The 13156-nt window shown below is 37.6% G+C and overlaps 1 long non-coding RNA gene across 1 annotated transcript in view; it reads right to left on the reverse strand.

The window, feature by feature from the left end:
- Positions 1 to 370: 370 nt before the first annotated feature.
- LOC116493809 overlaps positions 371 to 13156 on the reverse strand; it is a 33415-nt gene continuing 20629 nt past the window's right edge. Inside the window, exon 3 of the long non-coding RNA XR_004253798.1 lies at positions 371 to 4069. This is a non-coding gene — a long non-coding RNA (uncharacterized LOC116493809). The remainder of the gene's footprint in view (positions 4070 to 13156) is intronic.

Genomic DNA, 13156 nt, shown 5'->3' on the forward strand with positions numbered 1-13156 from the left:
ATGGTGTGCTTATGACAAAAGGCCTCAATAGGACACAGCAGCTAGATTCAGACCCAGAGAAACAAGAAATTCTATGAAAACTAATGATGTTATTGACAAACTCTCAAAATGTAGTTTGGAATAAGACTTGGTGTGAATACAACTGAAATGACCAGCTGGTGCATTTGTGATCCCTGAACCTGTCAGTTTTATCCTATTCCAAACTCTCTAGTGATTTGTGTTCTCTGAATTGTTTCTCTTTGCAATCTCTATCTCACTATAGGGTTCTCTGTTCAGAACAGAAAATGAAAGAGGGGAAAAAAGAGGAAACCAAACCATTGCACAAGAAATTTATTGCAGATAGCAATTTAGAAGACTCATTATCCCAGCATGAGAAAAATACAGTAGAGTTCTAAGAAAGCCAACAAAATACAAATGCAGTGAATATACTTAGTGATTGAATAGACGATATCGTATTTTCAGTTGATGTTAATAAAGATCCAAATTTGTTTTGTTGAAATAGAATGTATTAAGTAAATATTGAATGCTAATTATATACTGCTGTTGAAAAAGCAGCAAATATAGCGCACAGGAATTTCTACCAGTTTGAGCTAAAGTTACTGATTAATTGGAATGGTGTTACCTAAGGTACAGGCAGAAGCCTCAGTAGCAAAAACATTAAAAATACTTTTAATAATTTTCTAAGAATTGCCAAGAATTTTTGAAGTATAGTAACAAAAGGAAAAATACGTAGTGTTGAGATGGAGAGAGAATTTTCAAGTTTCAGATTTTTGACTGGACCAAACTAGAAAGGTAGTTCTGCATTGTTAGTGTTTTTAACACTGTTTTCTGGATTGCAGCAGTTTTAATGTATGCTGTTTTCTGATCAATTCCTTCTTGTTTCCCACTAAATGCTTTTTTGAAATGCAAAGACTCTTGTAAATGGAGTTAGAGCTGGGCAAAAACAGTAAGAACAGCGATTTTTGTTGAACATATTCTGTCTGGCTATAAAAATCTGTAATACTTCAAACACTGCATTTAGATATGTTCATCGCTGCGGTATGTCTCAACTTCAGCTTTTGCATCAATAAGAGGTATTTTGTGCTGTGGAGGTGAATATCATGTAATAAACTCCAATGTCTTGAAATGAATTGTATGTCAACTAGCTTTTTACAGTCTAACCTTTACTCTGTCTATCATTGCAGGAACAGTAATTTTAATTTAGAAGGTAGTGATATAAGTAGTGCTTCAATTTTTTTGTTTGAAATTTCAGACTGCTGTATTGCAGCAATTACAGGAGCTGATATGAGGGGAACACCACTTGCAGGACTTGTAGAACAAAAAGTAAAGTTTTTTTTCCTGCTGAGTTAACAGAACTGAACTTTGCTGACTCATGAGGAATTAACAGAGCAAGTAATAAAAATATTCCTGCTGTTACTGAAGTTCAAAAGACGCCTGTCACATAAAAATTGCATGACAATTGTTCAGGTGAAGTCATCCTGGTAAGGGTTGACTCCCTAATGAAGCTATTAAAGGAAGATACCTGGGAACTATGTAGCATCTACCCATTGTGAAAGCCATCATAGGTGACCTTTCCAGCATGTCAAGGTCCACTTCGGTTTGTGCGCTTTTCTGTAATTCACTGCAATTTAGGAATCTAGTGCAAGTATAATGGCAACTATTACGGGAAGGGAAACACAAAAGTAATCTCATTTGTCCAACCTGGATATAAATAGGATAAACTTGTAGTATGTGGCAAGATAGGCTGAATGTTACTGCAGTAATAAAGGGTAAAATAGTTCATACAAATAGTTTGTGCTGTTCTTTAAAATTGCTTATGGAGAACATTAATTCCATATTGATAGAAGGAAATTAACAGAAGGAACTTAGTAGTTTGCAGTAGACTTAGTATGATGTGATGCATTAGTACTTGCAATACTAGGCCACCTTACCCTGGAGGCTGGAGGGGGAAGTTCTTGGGCTCTTGCTCTCAGCAGCAGCATTTTTTTGGCAAGGAAAAGACAGAACAACTGAGTGTGTATTGCCTCTCTTCACCTCGTCCCAGCTCTGGCACCATGTGCCTTCCATACAATTTTCATGGTCTGTCTCTTGCCTTTAAATTTACCTGCTTACTTTGGGGGTCCTCTGGTTGGCAAAGAAAAATACCTTTGCCTTTAGATTCCACAGTTATACATGCACATTATTACTGCTCTAAATGCTTTGTTGTCATATATCCTGACCCATAGCACAAAACCATGGGCATTTATTGCTTCCTGAGGGGTAGCACCTGGGAATATAATTTCAGGGTTCTCATGAACAATGTTTGTAAAAACTATTACTGGTCATTCAGGGACATTAGTTCAGTGCTCTAAAACCTACATCCATGCAACTATTTTGTTAAACTATTGGTTTTGACCTTTATCAGTCTTTGAATGGCCTGGAGAGTATAAGAATAAATATGTTAGCAGCATAGAGGAAACGAGAAATGCAGTCTGATGTCATATATGGCTGCTTCGAATAATTTAAAATTGACAAGGTAGACAAAATGTATGTTCTCATTCACTTCTTATAAAAAAGAGAATAGATGAGCTTAATCATTTCTCTGTCTAGATGAAAAATGTGTTTTTATTAGTTTTGTTAACTACTTGCCAGAGTCTTTGTACTATCCAAAGATCTTGTAAACCTTTAATAAATTGAGCTATTTTAACACGCTCTTAGATGGACTTCCTGGAATGGGTTTGAATTTGTATGGCAACGCATTCAAGAAAAGTTAGTCCTTCTGTTCCTCTTTACCCATTCATAAAACTGGTGTCCATAGACTTCCAGTGTTAATACTGTATTGTATGTGAATACATATTTTATAAACTTCTTAAAATGACATTTTATGTGAATCTTAGATACTAAATCTTCTGCTTTAAAGCAAAAATCTAGTCCATATTGCAGTGCCCAAGACTAGCCTGGTTCTTTTCCTCACAGTACAAGACATGTTAAGTCAATGAGGAGCACTTAATTTGTACTAAATCAGGCGCCTTGACATGTGAGTTGAGGCTCTGTGACAGCTGTTGGAAAACTTGGTGTTGTTGCTGTACTGATGCAGAACCAAGCATCTAATTTTCATTGAGTTTCCATGTAATGATGACTTCAACAGTAATTTACGAACTTTAATTAAAATACTTTCCAGCTAATCTTTTGACATTATCCCTTTAATTATAAAAGACATCAGTTATATTAATAGTGTGCAAGACTACCTTATTTGCCTTAAAATGTAGGTGCATGTACAATTAAACTTTTGCCAATGTTTCACTGTTCTGGATGGGATCAGTGACCATTATGTGTTACAAGGCTTACAGAGCTGTGATAATGAAGCAAATTTGTGCTGAAAAACTGTACTTCAAGGGAATATTAAAGCTCATTAATTTCATTAGCTGAGTGTATCTTTTTCAACATAACTTTAAAGAAATCTTGTATCACCATGTAAGTGTATTGTAGCATTGCAGCATGGACCAATTTGTTTAATAACTGACTTCATAGCAAATAAACATTTTCACATGATTAGTTTAATAGTATGCTAAGACGGGGTTTTCTTTCAAAGTTGAGCATTTTCTTTCACATATTTCTTAGCTGTAGTCAGTGGTGACACGTTATATTCCACATCATTAGGACCTAGTAGAGTCTCAAGAAATGATGTGGCTTGGTACAGAATGGGTGAAGCTGGGAGTTGTACAGAACAGGCTGAAGGCATAAGCAAAGTAAGTTTCAGTCCAGGATGGGAGGACAAATTAATTTGATATTTTAGGAGGCTGGAGTTGGCTTTTTCCAGCTCAGCTCTTAGTATTATTGTTAGGCCTATTGCTATTAATACTCCTTCATGCTTCAGCTGTTCCCTCTATCACAGTTATGAATCCAGTCTTTTGGAACTGCTGCTCTGCTCATACATCTTTCTTCTGAGCTCTTTTTACTTCCTGAAGTAAGAGAAGGCTGTAGCTCTTGCTCCATCTTTAAGGGGCTGAGAAGGGCACACAGTATGGAGGAGAAAGGGAAGAAAAGCTGTTTGTTTTGTAGAGGTTGGAGAAGGCTTGAGGGTGCACATCTGTAATATAAAAGGCAGTTTGAAAGGATAAATGAGGAGTTTATGATCCCCAAAGGAGAGTGGAGGGGAGTATCAGGAAAGAAGTAGGCTGACCAAGGACAGAAAGATTCTGTTTCAGTCCCTGATCTCTGAAAGATCCAGCTTTAGTCCCTGATGTCTCCCATCCCTCTCCCACCTTACCCTCTAAAATGCTGTTAAACTTGTTTTTTTTTGTTTTTTTTTTTTTCCTTCATTTTTAACTTGGGGGGAATAGGTGGATGGGAGTTGTTTTTTTCCTACCTTAAGGACTCTGGGTAGAAGTAAAATTTTGCTTAAATTCCTAGGAAGCCTTGAGCTGGCTTTGTTTCAGTTCTGTGTGAGGTACCACCAAGAGGACCCGGAGTTTTGCTTGGAAGGCAGAAGGATCCCACCAGGGTAAAGGACTCACATGGCTCAAACTGCAAGCAAGCAGGATCTGGGAAAGGCTCAGTCGTCTTTACTGAGATCTGATGCAGTAGATGAGAACTTCTTTGCCCAGTTCATTCGAAATTCCCATTCAACTTGCTGGAGCTTAAACAGTTGGGGCAGGGAGACTTCCTTGTTCACCTTTGCACTTGAAGAATATTGTAGTGCTTCCGTACCTCTGGGATATTAAGACAGTTTTCTGCTTAAAATGCTAGTGCCAGAAGCTATTCATACAAAGCCTGTTTGGGTGGACAGCTGTGGCATTCGCTCCTCTTGGGGTCAGCTCCCTGCTTATTATTTTGGGAAGTCTTTTAGTTGGCAAGAAGCAAACTTCCCTTTTTTTAATGGACCTGATTACATGCTTGTACAATAAAAATATTAATGGACTGCATTTGTAAACCCTTCCCTTATGGGGGTTAAAACAAAAAAGCCAACCTGCTGAAGTCACAGCAGATCAGTTGCAAAGTAAGATGTCATGTAATGAATACTTTCATTGCTTTGCTGTTAGCCAGGACTCTGCTTAATCAGTTACTAAAATCATACACTTTACAAGTAAACATATTGAACATTAACCCTTTACTTTTAGAGAAGTCACAAATTCTTTATTTAAGGAAGGAACTTTAAGATTTGATTGCTATAATCACAATGCATCATAAAATTGTCCTAGCAAATATTCTGTTTTATTCTGTAGCTCTTGTTCATCTTGTTCATCTTGCTTTACAGCCTGAATTTTGAGTTGTCTTTTAATTAATCATTCTCCCTGCTAGGTCTGCTGTTTACTACAGTGTATTTCCAGAGGTGTCCCTTTCCTTTTTGCATAGTCATTATTCCTTCTTAATAGGCATAAGATATTATAAAGAATTCATTGGTGGCTGGATTTTTGCAACTGCTTCTGAAGAAGAGTAAAAGTTTGGTTTGCAATTAGGAAAAATAAATTTAAAGCATAGTTCCAAACTTAAGCAAAAAGAACCTTGCTTTTAAAAAATGGCAATACATTTCCTCATAAAAATGTAAAACTGTTTATTCTGTCCCAAGAGAGCCTCTTAAAAAGTTAGGATGGCGAGACTGTGGCATCTATTATTTTCCTTAGAGTGCTGATTGCTCCCAAGCTCTGCAATCCTTTTGTATGCTGCTCAGCATCAGTTACAGAAAGGGCAGAGATCTTGACACCCAAGGAAGGATGCAGTAAGAGGAAGCCAAAATTGTCATCGGTGGGGAGAGACTTCATACAAAACTACAATGCTAACTGCTGATGTTGACTCAGAAGGCTATTCTAAAATTTTGTTTCCTTTCCTAATTGCTACCATGTGACATGAAGTATTTTTTTGTAAATCTTGTCCCTGGGTTGCCAAGGGTGTGCATTTCAATACCTCTTCATTTAGCTGAATTGTTTACCAGCCTCTGATTTTTCTTTTCCTTCCCAGAAGCCATAGCTGGTTGATTTGTGTGCTGTAGCTCAAAATGTAGTGTCTTCCCTGATTTACAACCAAGAGACACCCTCAACCAGAAAACAATTGCTGTTAATGAGCATTACAGTGCCTTAAATATGAGTAGAGTCTTTTAATTTTGCAAAGTTGATCTTATTTTAATGTCCCTGCAGACTGCTTTCTCTGAAGTTTAGTAATGTTAATGATAGTAAAGCCATTTGCAATTACTGTGATACAGCTTTGGTTAAGACAAGCTAACAGGAGAATAGAGTTAGAAACTAGTGATCCTCTACTTATTTAGCAGTAGCTTTTGTAAATTAGTGGGTGGGTGCATGGGAGTTGCCTTGGAATAAGTTCAGATGTTGACTGACTTCTGTTTTATTTTAAGTAATCTGAATTTTCTGACAGATTATATTTCAGTGTGGTAAAGTCCTGGGCTATGTTCTCTGCATGAGTTAGCTTTATGTCACCTTCCTGGAGTTGGAAAACTTAATATTTTTTATGCAGCTTCCAAAGTGACCTTCAAGTTACTATTATTTTGAAAGGAAATATTCCTTAAAGTTCTGGTTTGTTTTGTATAGGAACCCACTTAAGAGAAAAGGGATTGTGTTTCCTTTATTTTTGTAAGAACATGATATTGCTTCCTTTATTATGTTTCCAGTGCCAGAGTTTGTTAGAAATAGTCTACAATTTGGAGGCATGGAGGTGGGTTAAAATACAAGGCAGCACGTGGTATATTTGATAGCTTATTTAAATGCACAAACCTAGCTGTAGAAGAAAAAGATGTAGATACTTGCGAAAGTAATATTGCCTATGCTTGTTATGGTAGGAGACCAAAGAAATGCCTCTGAACTATAGGGATGAGAGGTTCCAAACATCATAGTGCAAGGTGTTGCTAACATCCCTAGTTATAACTGCATTGTTTCTCCTATGGTGCTGATACTGAAGCTGTAGTTGTGTAGAATCTTAAGTTGCTCTGGTGTCCAATGAAGTATTACTTTCTGGGTCTTGCTTTTGATCTCTTCAGTATTATCTACTCAACTCCAAATACAAGTATTTTTAAGACTGAAGTAGAAGTGGGCAGAATTACTCTATTAAGGTTTAACTATGATGCTGTACTTTGCCACATGTGTTCTTAAACAGCATGCACTATGTGTTTGACTAACTTGTCATTGACTTCCTGTTGTCTCAGTTACTCTCCCTGCCAGGAAGTTCCACCAATGTGAGGGTGCTTTCTTCTTAGCCTCAGTTTCACTCATTAGATTAAACAGGATGCTGTTGTGCAGAGTGAAAGGACTCATGTAGTCTTAAAGGATTTCGAGTGTTTTGGTTGTTTCTGATCTACAGCTGTTTTGTACATCTTGCTTTTTTAGCATGGGGGGAAAAAAGATCGTCGTCATCGGTATTTCCAGAGGTTTTGGATTTTATAAATATCAGTCATGTATTAAAGCTGTTACATCAGACTTCTTCATCTGAAGAGTCATTAGTTGCATCTAAAAAGGATGCACTTTTCCTTTTATGAGCCAATTTAAACTGTGAAGGAGTGTAACAGCGTGGTGTCAGCTTTGGCTCTGCTCTACTCTTTTTATTGCTGATAGAGCAGCTGACCTCCCTGAGCTGGAGAGGAGATGGAGAAGTCTCCAAAGAAAGGCAGGAAGGAAAGCTAAGGAAAGATCAATGACTCGGTATCATTCACTGGGCTTTTACAGAATGGAGCAATTGCATTTGCATTTCTAAGGATTTAGGAAGCCTTAAGAATTTTGTAGTTCAACAAACTTAATTTTTAGAAATGCTCATTTCTTAAAGTAATGCCAGCTACTGAGGTTGCACGGTCCTTTTCTCATACAATCGGAGCAGTCAAAAGAATGGATTTTTTTCAAGGGCATTAGCACTGGATGAATGCTGTGTAACTTAATGTCCTCTGCTAAATGTTAGATGTCAAGCCAGCTTTTATTCATTATAATTTAGTTAATTAATCAAGATTTTCACTTTGTAGCAGTTTGACACCCAATACTCAGCAGCAAATACATTGTGGTTTGAAACTAATGTTTTCTGTTAAGGTTCTGTATGGTTGTTTCCTCAAAACTAACAAATACAGAGAAAAGGTAGAAGGTAAATCAGGACTAACTCTCAGAGTACCAGTAGGTATATGTTAAATAGGTTGTATGGGCCCTCCTTTGCACATAAGTTTACTACTGGATTGAACACTGACCCGGAAGCCCAAAACCTGCATAGGGCCTGGATGCTGGATCCCATGCTCGTGTTGGTTCAGGCACTTCCTGTGAACTTAGTGCAACCTGTACTGGAGCATGGAGTTCAAAGGCCAAGATGTCAGTGAACAACTATTCTAACGTGTGACTTATACTTTTTAAAACTGTGTACAGGATTTTTTTTTTTCAAAGTTTGCCTTGCTTTTGGAGCCCAAGTAAAGGCACTTCCTTGCTTCTTCAAATAAAGATTGGAAGAAAATCCTGAAAGAGTTGCAACTGACTTCCAATTATATGGTTTTAGGCAAAATGCCTTGTCTCTTTCATTAAGTAATATTTCAGTGTATATACTTCAATGAAACAGTGTTTTTCAGAAGGCATCCTGCCATTGTCATTAAAAAATAGGAAGGCAAACCAGTAATGCTGTAGTTGAATGCCTTGCTGTTACCAAATAGTATCAGTTGGATGACAAGGCATTACCTACTGCATTTTGTGGCAGGTATGGGTGTGAGAGAGCCCTAAAGCAGAAAAAGCAGCCACTGGACACTGGTCATGTGAAGTGAGTAGAGGGCACTGGAGACTTTAAATTAGACAAGTTTAGGGGAGGTGGGGGGGGAATGAGGGCCCTTTATAAAGAAGAGTAATGTGAAGAGATTTCAAGGATGAGACCAAATCTCTCTCAAGCATCCTGTAACAGTGTTGTATTATGTTTTGAATGAGCTACCTGATCACTTTTTTCTTCCAAAGGTCCAGCAGGGACTTTAAAATCACTTGCTCTCAACTATTCTGAGTTGGATAAATATTTGATGACATGGAGTCTTGTGGGCACTGCAATAATTATACAAATTGTAATGCTAATCCTTGATATCAATAATGCCTTTGGAGAAAATAGCATTATATACTTCACTCCCAGAGAATAATAACAATATTAACGCAGCACTGACACTTGGCAGCACTGCTTCCCCAGCCTATGTTCACTTGGCAATTGGAATTGCAAAGAAGCATAGAAAGTGCACATTTCTGGCTGCAGTTCTGCTTCTAGAGTAGCAAAAAAGAATTTGGCATTTAATGATATGCAAAGTGTTGTTCCTATTTGATTGTAGTATACTATACATGCCTTGGAGCATGACTTAAAGTAATTTAACAACTGGAATAACAGGCATTTGGGAAGAAACTAATTTCATACGAAAGCAGATCACAGACACTAGGCTTGTTCACAAAAATGTTACCTTGTCATGCTATATGAAGTTGGATATCGAGCTAGCAGGATGATGATGTGGGGACAACATCTCTCAGTTCAGACTGGATGAGATCCACTTCACAAAATAACATAATTAGCAAGATGTAAATACTGTAGCCAACCTGCTTTACAGCCCCATAAAAGAAGGCTGTAATGATTTTTCTTAAAATTTCACTAAGAGAACTGGTTTGGATTCCTGCATACATGTAAAGCTTCATTTTTTTTCTGGTGTAGCCAGGCGATTGGCCTCACTATGGTGTCACCACATAGAGTGCTGCTCCAGGGCTGCCCATCTCCACCTGCTCCCTCTGCTCCGTTAACCTGGAGAAGGATGCCTAGTGCTGGAAGTGAGAAGTGATTCTGGTTTTGGAGTCCACTTGTTTCTCAGCTATTTTGCTGGTAGACTTGTCAGATTGAATGATTGTCAGTAACTATTGTCCATGTACTAGAAACATAGTTGAAGCTGCTAGTGTATTCAAGTAGTTCACAGTGAATCTGAGAATACAGGAGGAAAAAAAGGAGTAGCAGCCTCTACAACTCTATCTCCATGTGAGAGAGGTGCTTCCCCTGTGCCACCGCTGGGTCTGAAGCACTAATGGTTTATGATTCAGCTCCCATCTCTTCATACCTGAGTGGTGAATAGGGGCTGGAGAAACTTCAGACATTTCAATGATTAGATTCTTTCCTCTCCAATTCTTCCTCCCAGTCTCTTTCTGATGTAGAGTGACATATTTTTACTCCAGTAGAAGTGAGGAGGAAAGTGGAGGTGATATGGTGTTGTGGGAGAGCTTGGACAGAGGTGACAGAGCCTTAAGAGCTGTCCTTGTTGTTGTCATCAGTGTGGTTAAGGATTCTGTACTCAGGTGATTACCTAAACTAAAATATTTTTTTGACACCCTCAGCACTATATAAGGCAGAATCACAATTGTCCCTATTAAATCCAAATTCTTCATCTTTTATATTCCACAAGATTGTCACAAGAGCTTTGAGATTTTTGAAGTACAACTCTGAGGTTAAAATTAATTTTAAAATAGAAATTATTTGCACTTCTTTAGCAGCTTTCATCAAAGAAATTAAAGTGCTTTACCAGCCATAATAAAATAAGCCTCATAACATAGTTGTGAAGTAAGAAAGCAATATAATTCTTTTTGCTGTGAGAAAAAATGACGTAGCAGAAATTGCAAAGTCAAACCTTCTGAGGAAAGACAAACCAATTTTTCCCACTGTGTACATTTTCATTGTGCTCTCCTTGTTCATGTATCTTATGATGCAGCTCTAAATGACTATATAAAATACCTCTGTGAGATACATAAGATAGCAATGTGAATGTGAAATAAAGTTAAAAATCATAATAATACAACCCAGCTATCTATTACACGGGAAAAAAAGGAATAAGTAACACAGTACGAAGTGTCAGTTCAGTTTTCCCTTTAAATGACATCTCAGGAACATCCCATGTCCAAGTAACAGCTACTGTTTCTCTCACAATGATGGTTTTATGTTGAGGGATCTTGCTTTTAAGAACAAAAACCTAATACTTATTAAGAAATGCATTTAGGGCTGAAAGTGTTTGTTGTTTTTTTTTTGCCATTTCAGTTATATTTCAGACCAGTGTCAGACAATGCAATCTGACAAATGCAGTAAGAGATGGGTGTTATATCCTGTTCTGAATTTTGTTACAGTTTCTGAGTTTTGGTGAATATTAATTAAGTTCTAAGTGACACCTCTCCTGAAACATTAGAATTCAATGGTATAATGAAATTCATAGTAGAACATGCCAATGCTCATTTGAGACCTGTTTATCATATTCCCTTCAGTTAAATAAAAGAGATCATTTAGGAAATGTTTTAGGTGAAATTATAGATTAGTGTTCTACTTATTCATGCTTAAAATTGAGTTCCATTTCAGCTGTGGAGGCCAACAAATCAGGTATGGGGGGGCTGGGCACTGTTTCCACTTGAGTTCTTTAAGAACTAAACATTATGTATCAGTAAGTGATCCTTTTTGCTGCATTTTTAGCAACTAATCTCTGATCAAAGGAATACAAAAACCTAAACATCAAAGGTGCTTCTTAAGGGTTTACAAATCTCTGCTTTTTTCTGTATCAGAGAATATGGGTGCTAGTTTTGAGGATATTGCACTTTATCTGTCTGGGGGAGAAAAAAAAATATTCAGTACTTAAACAATATCAGATCTACTGGTAATTTTCATCTTTGTATATTATATTAGCTTTTCCATTTCTTCAGCAGAGCCGTCTGGATGATAGGCTGCAATAAAGGAGTGCATTGAATGTAATTATAGTAATTCAGACAAAAAAAAAATGTTATTTCACCGAAAATTAACATTGTTAAAAGTTCTACTATGACTTTCAATTAATGAAAAAAAGCAGCTAAACTGACTGGACTAAAAGCATATCAAAACAAGTGCAGCAGAGAAATCCATAAAAAGAAGAAAATGAACAAAGAAGTCATAGAAATGTCAGTGGATAGATTCTGGCCACCTCCCCTGCTGCTGGCTATAACTGAACACAGTTGTGTCCACAGTTTTGTAGCAAAATTTTGCAGGGTAATTCTTTTTATTGTCATGTGCGTGCCTTTTATATTCATTACTGCTCGTTTGTTCAGGAACTTTACCATTGTGGATGCTTGGATTTTCCCACAAATACTGAGAATTTTTATCAAAACTGTAGGCATGCAGTTATGGCAACAGCATGACTGTGTGTGTGCTGTTTGACCAGTGAATGAAACCTGTAGTTGGCTTATTCATCAAGAAAAAGTAGTGGGATTCTCAAGACCTTTTCCTATTAGAGCAAAAGCTGTGTTTGGCAGAAGAAAAGCAAACATGTCTGGCAAAACGTTGTGATGTTGCTAACATGCCTTGCTGCAGTGCTGCATCTCTGCAAGTACATCTGATCAAAAATCTACCATCCATGTGAAAAAATACATGTAAAAGCATTGAGGAAGAACACCTATTTCATGGGTCAGGTAAGATCTCAGTCCATAAGATTCTGATCTTACTCCCTTCCTTTTTACAAATCTAGAGGGTGATCTCTGGACTGTTTTTTTGAATGTTCTGTGCTTTGAACTCTTCTTTGCTCACTTTCTACTAGACACAAACGACACAAACCTCCATGTTCTGCTCTATTCCTGTTATCAGCTATTGCTGGTCCTTCTTAGGATTATTCTTCCTCTATCACCCAATCCATCAGATGTCTTTCTCCTTCCTTCTTTCCTCCAAGAGGTTCTCCCTAGTATTGTGACTATTGGCATTAATTCTGATTTTTTTTCATTTTCATTGCTGGGTTCACTGTCTTCCCCTGCGTTCCTGACCACGCAGCAGATCCCTTCCCATAAGCCTAAGAAAGAGTGGCTTTACCCCTGGAGGTTTCAAGTAGTTTGGTGCCTGTACATTTGCAACCTTTAGGTGATGGCACACCTGTATTGCTTCTATGTGCAGTGGTAAGCTGTGTGCAGAACACGATCTTAAATCAGAGCTGTGACAGGTCATCACTTCATACTCATGGAAAAATAAATAATAAAGGAGGATAAAGTAGTAATGATCAATGGCTAGACAGAGGGTCTGCAGCCAAAAAAAATAAAATACCAAGTGGGGGCCTAAAACAGATTGCAATCCCACTATATAAAGCTTTAGCAAAGAGATTACTTCATGTTTCTAAATGCAGCTGTGGGTTGACCTAACTGTGCTGGGTCCAGGTTTGCTATCCCCGTTCTCCCCCCATGTAAAGGCAGGTAATTCACATGAAGGGCCT

The sequence above is a fragment of the Aythya fuligula genome, chromosome 12 (assembly GCF_009819795.1).
Source record: "Aythya fuligula isolate bAytFul2 chromosome 12, bAytFul2.pri, whole genome shotgun sequence".
NCBI classification, from domain to species: Eukaryota; Metazoa; Chordata; class Aves; order Anseriformes; family Anatidae; genus Aythya; species Aythya fuligula.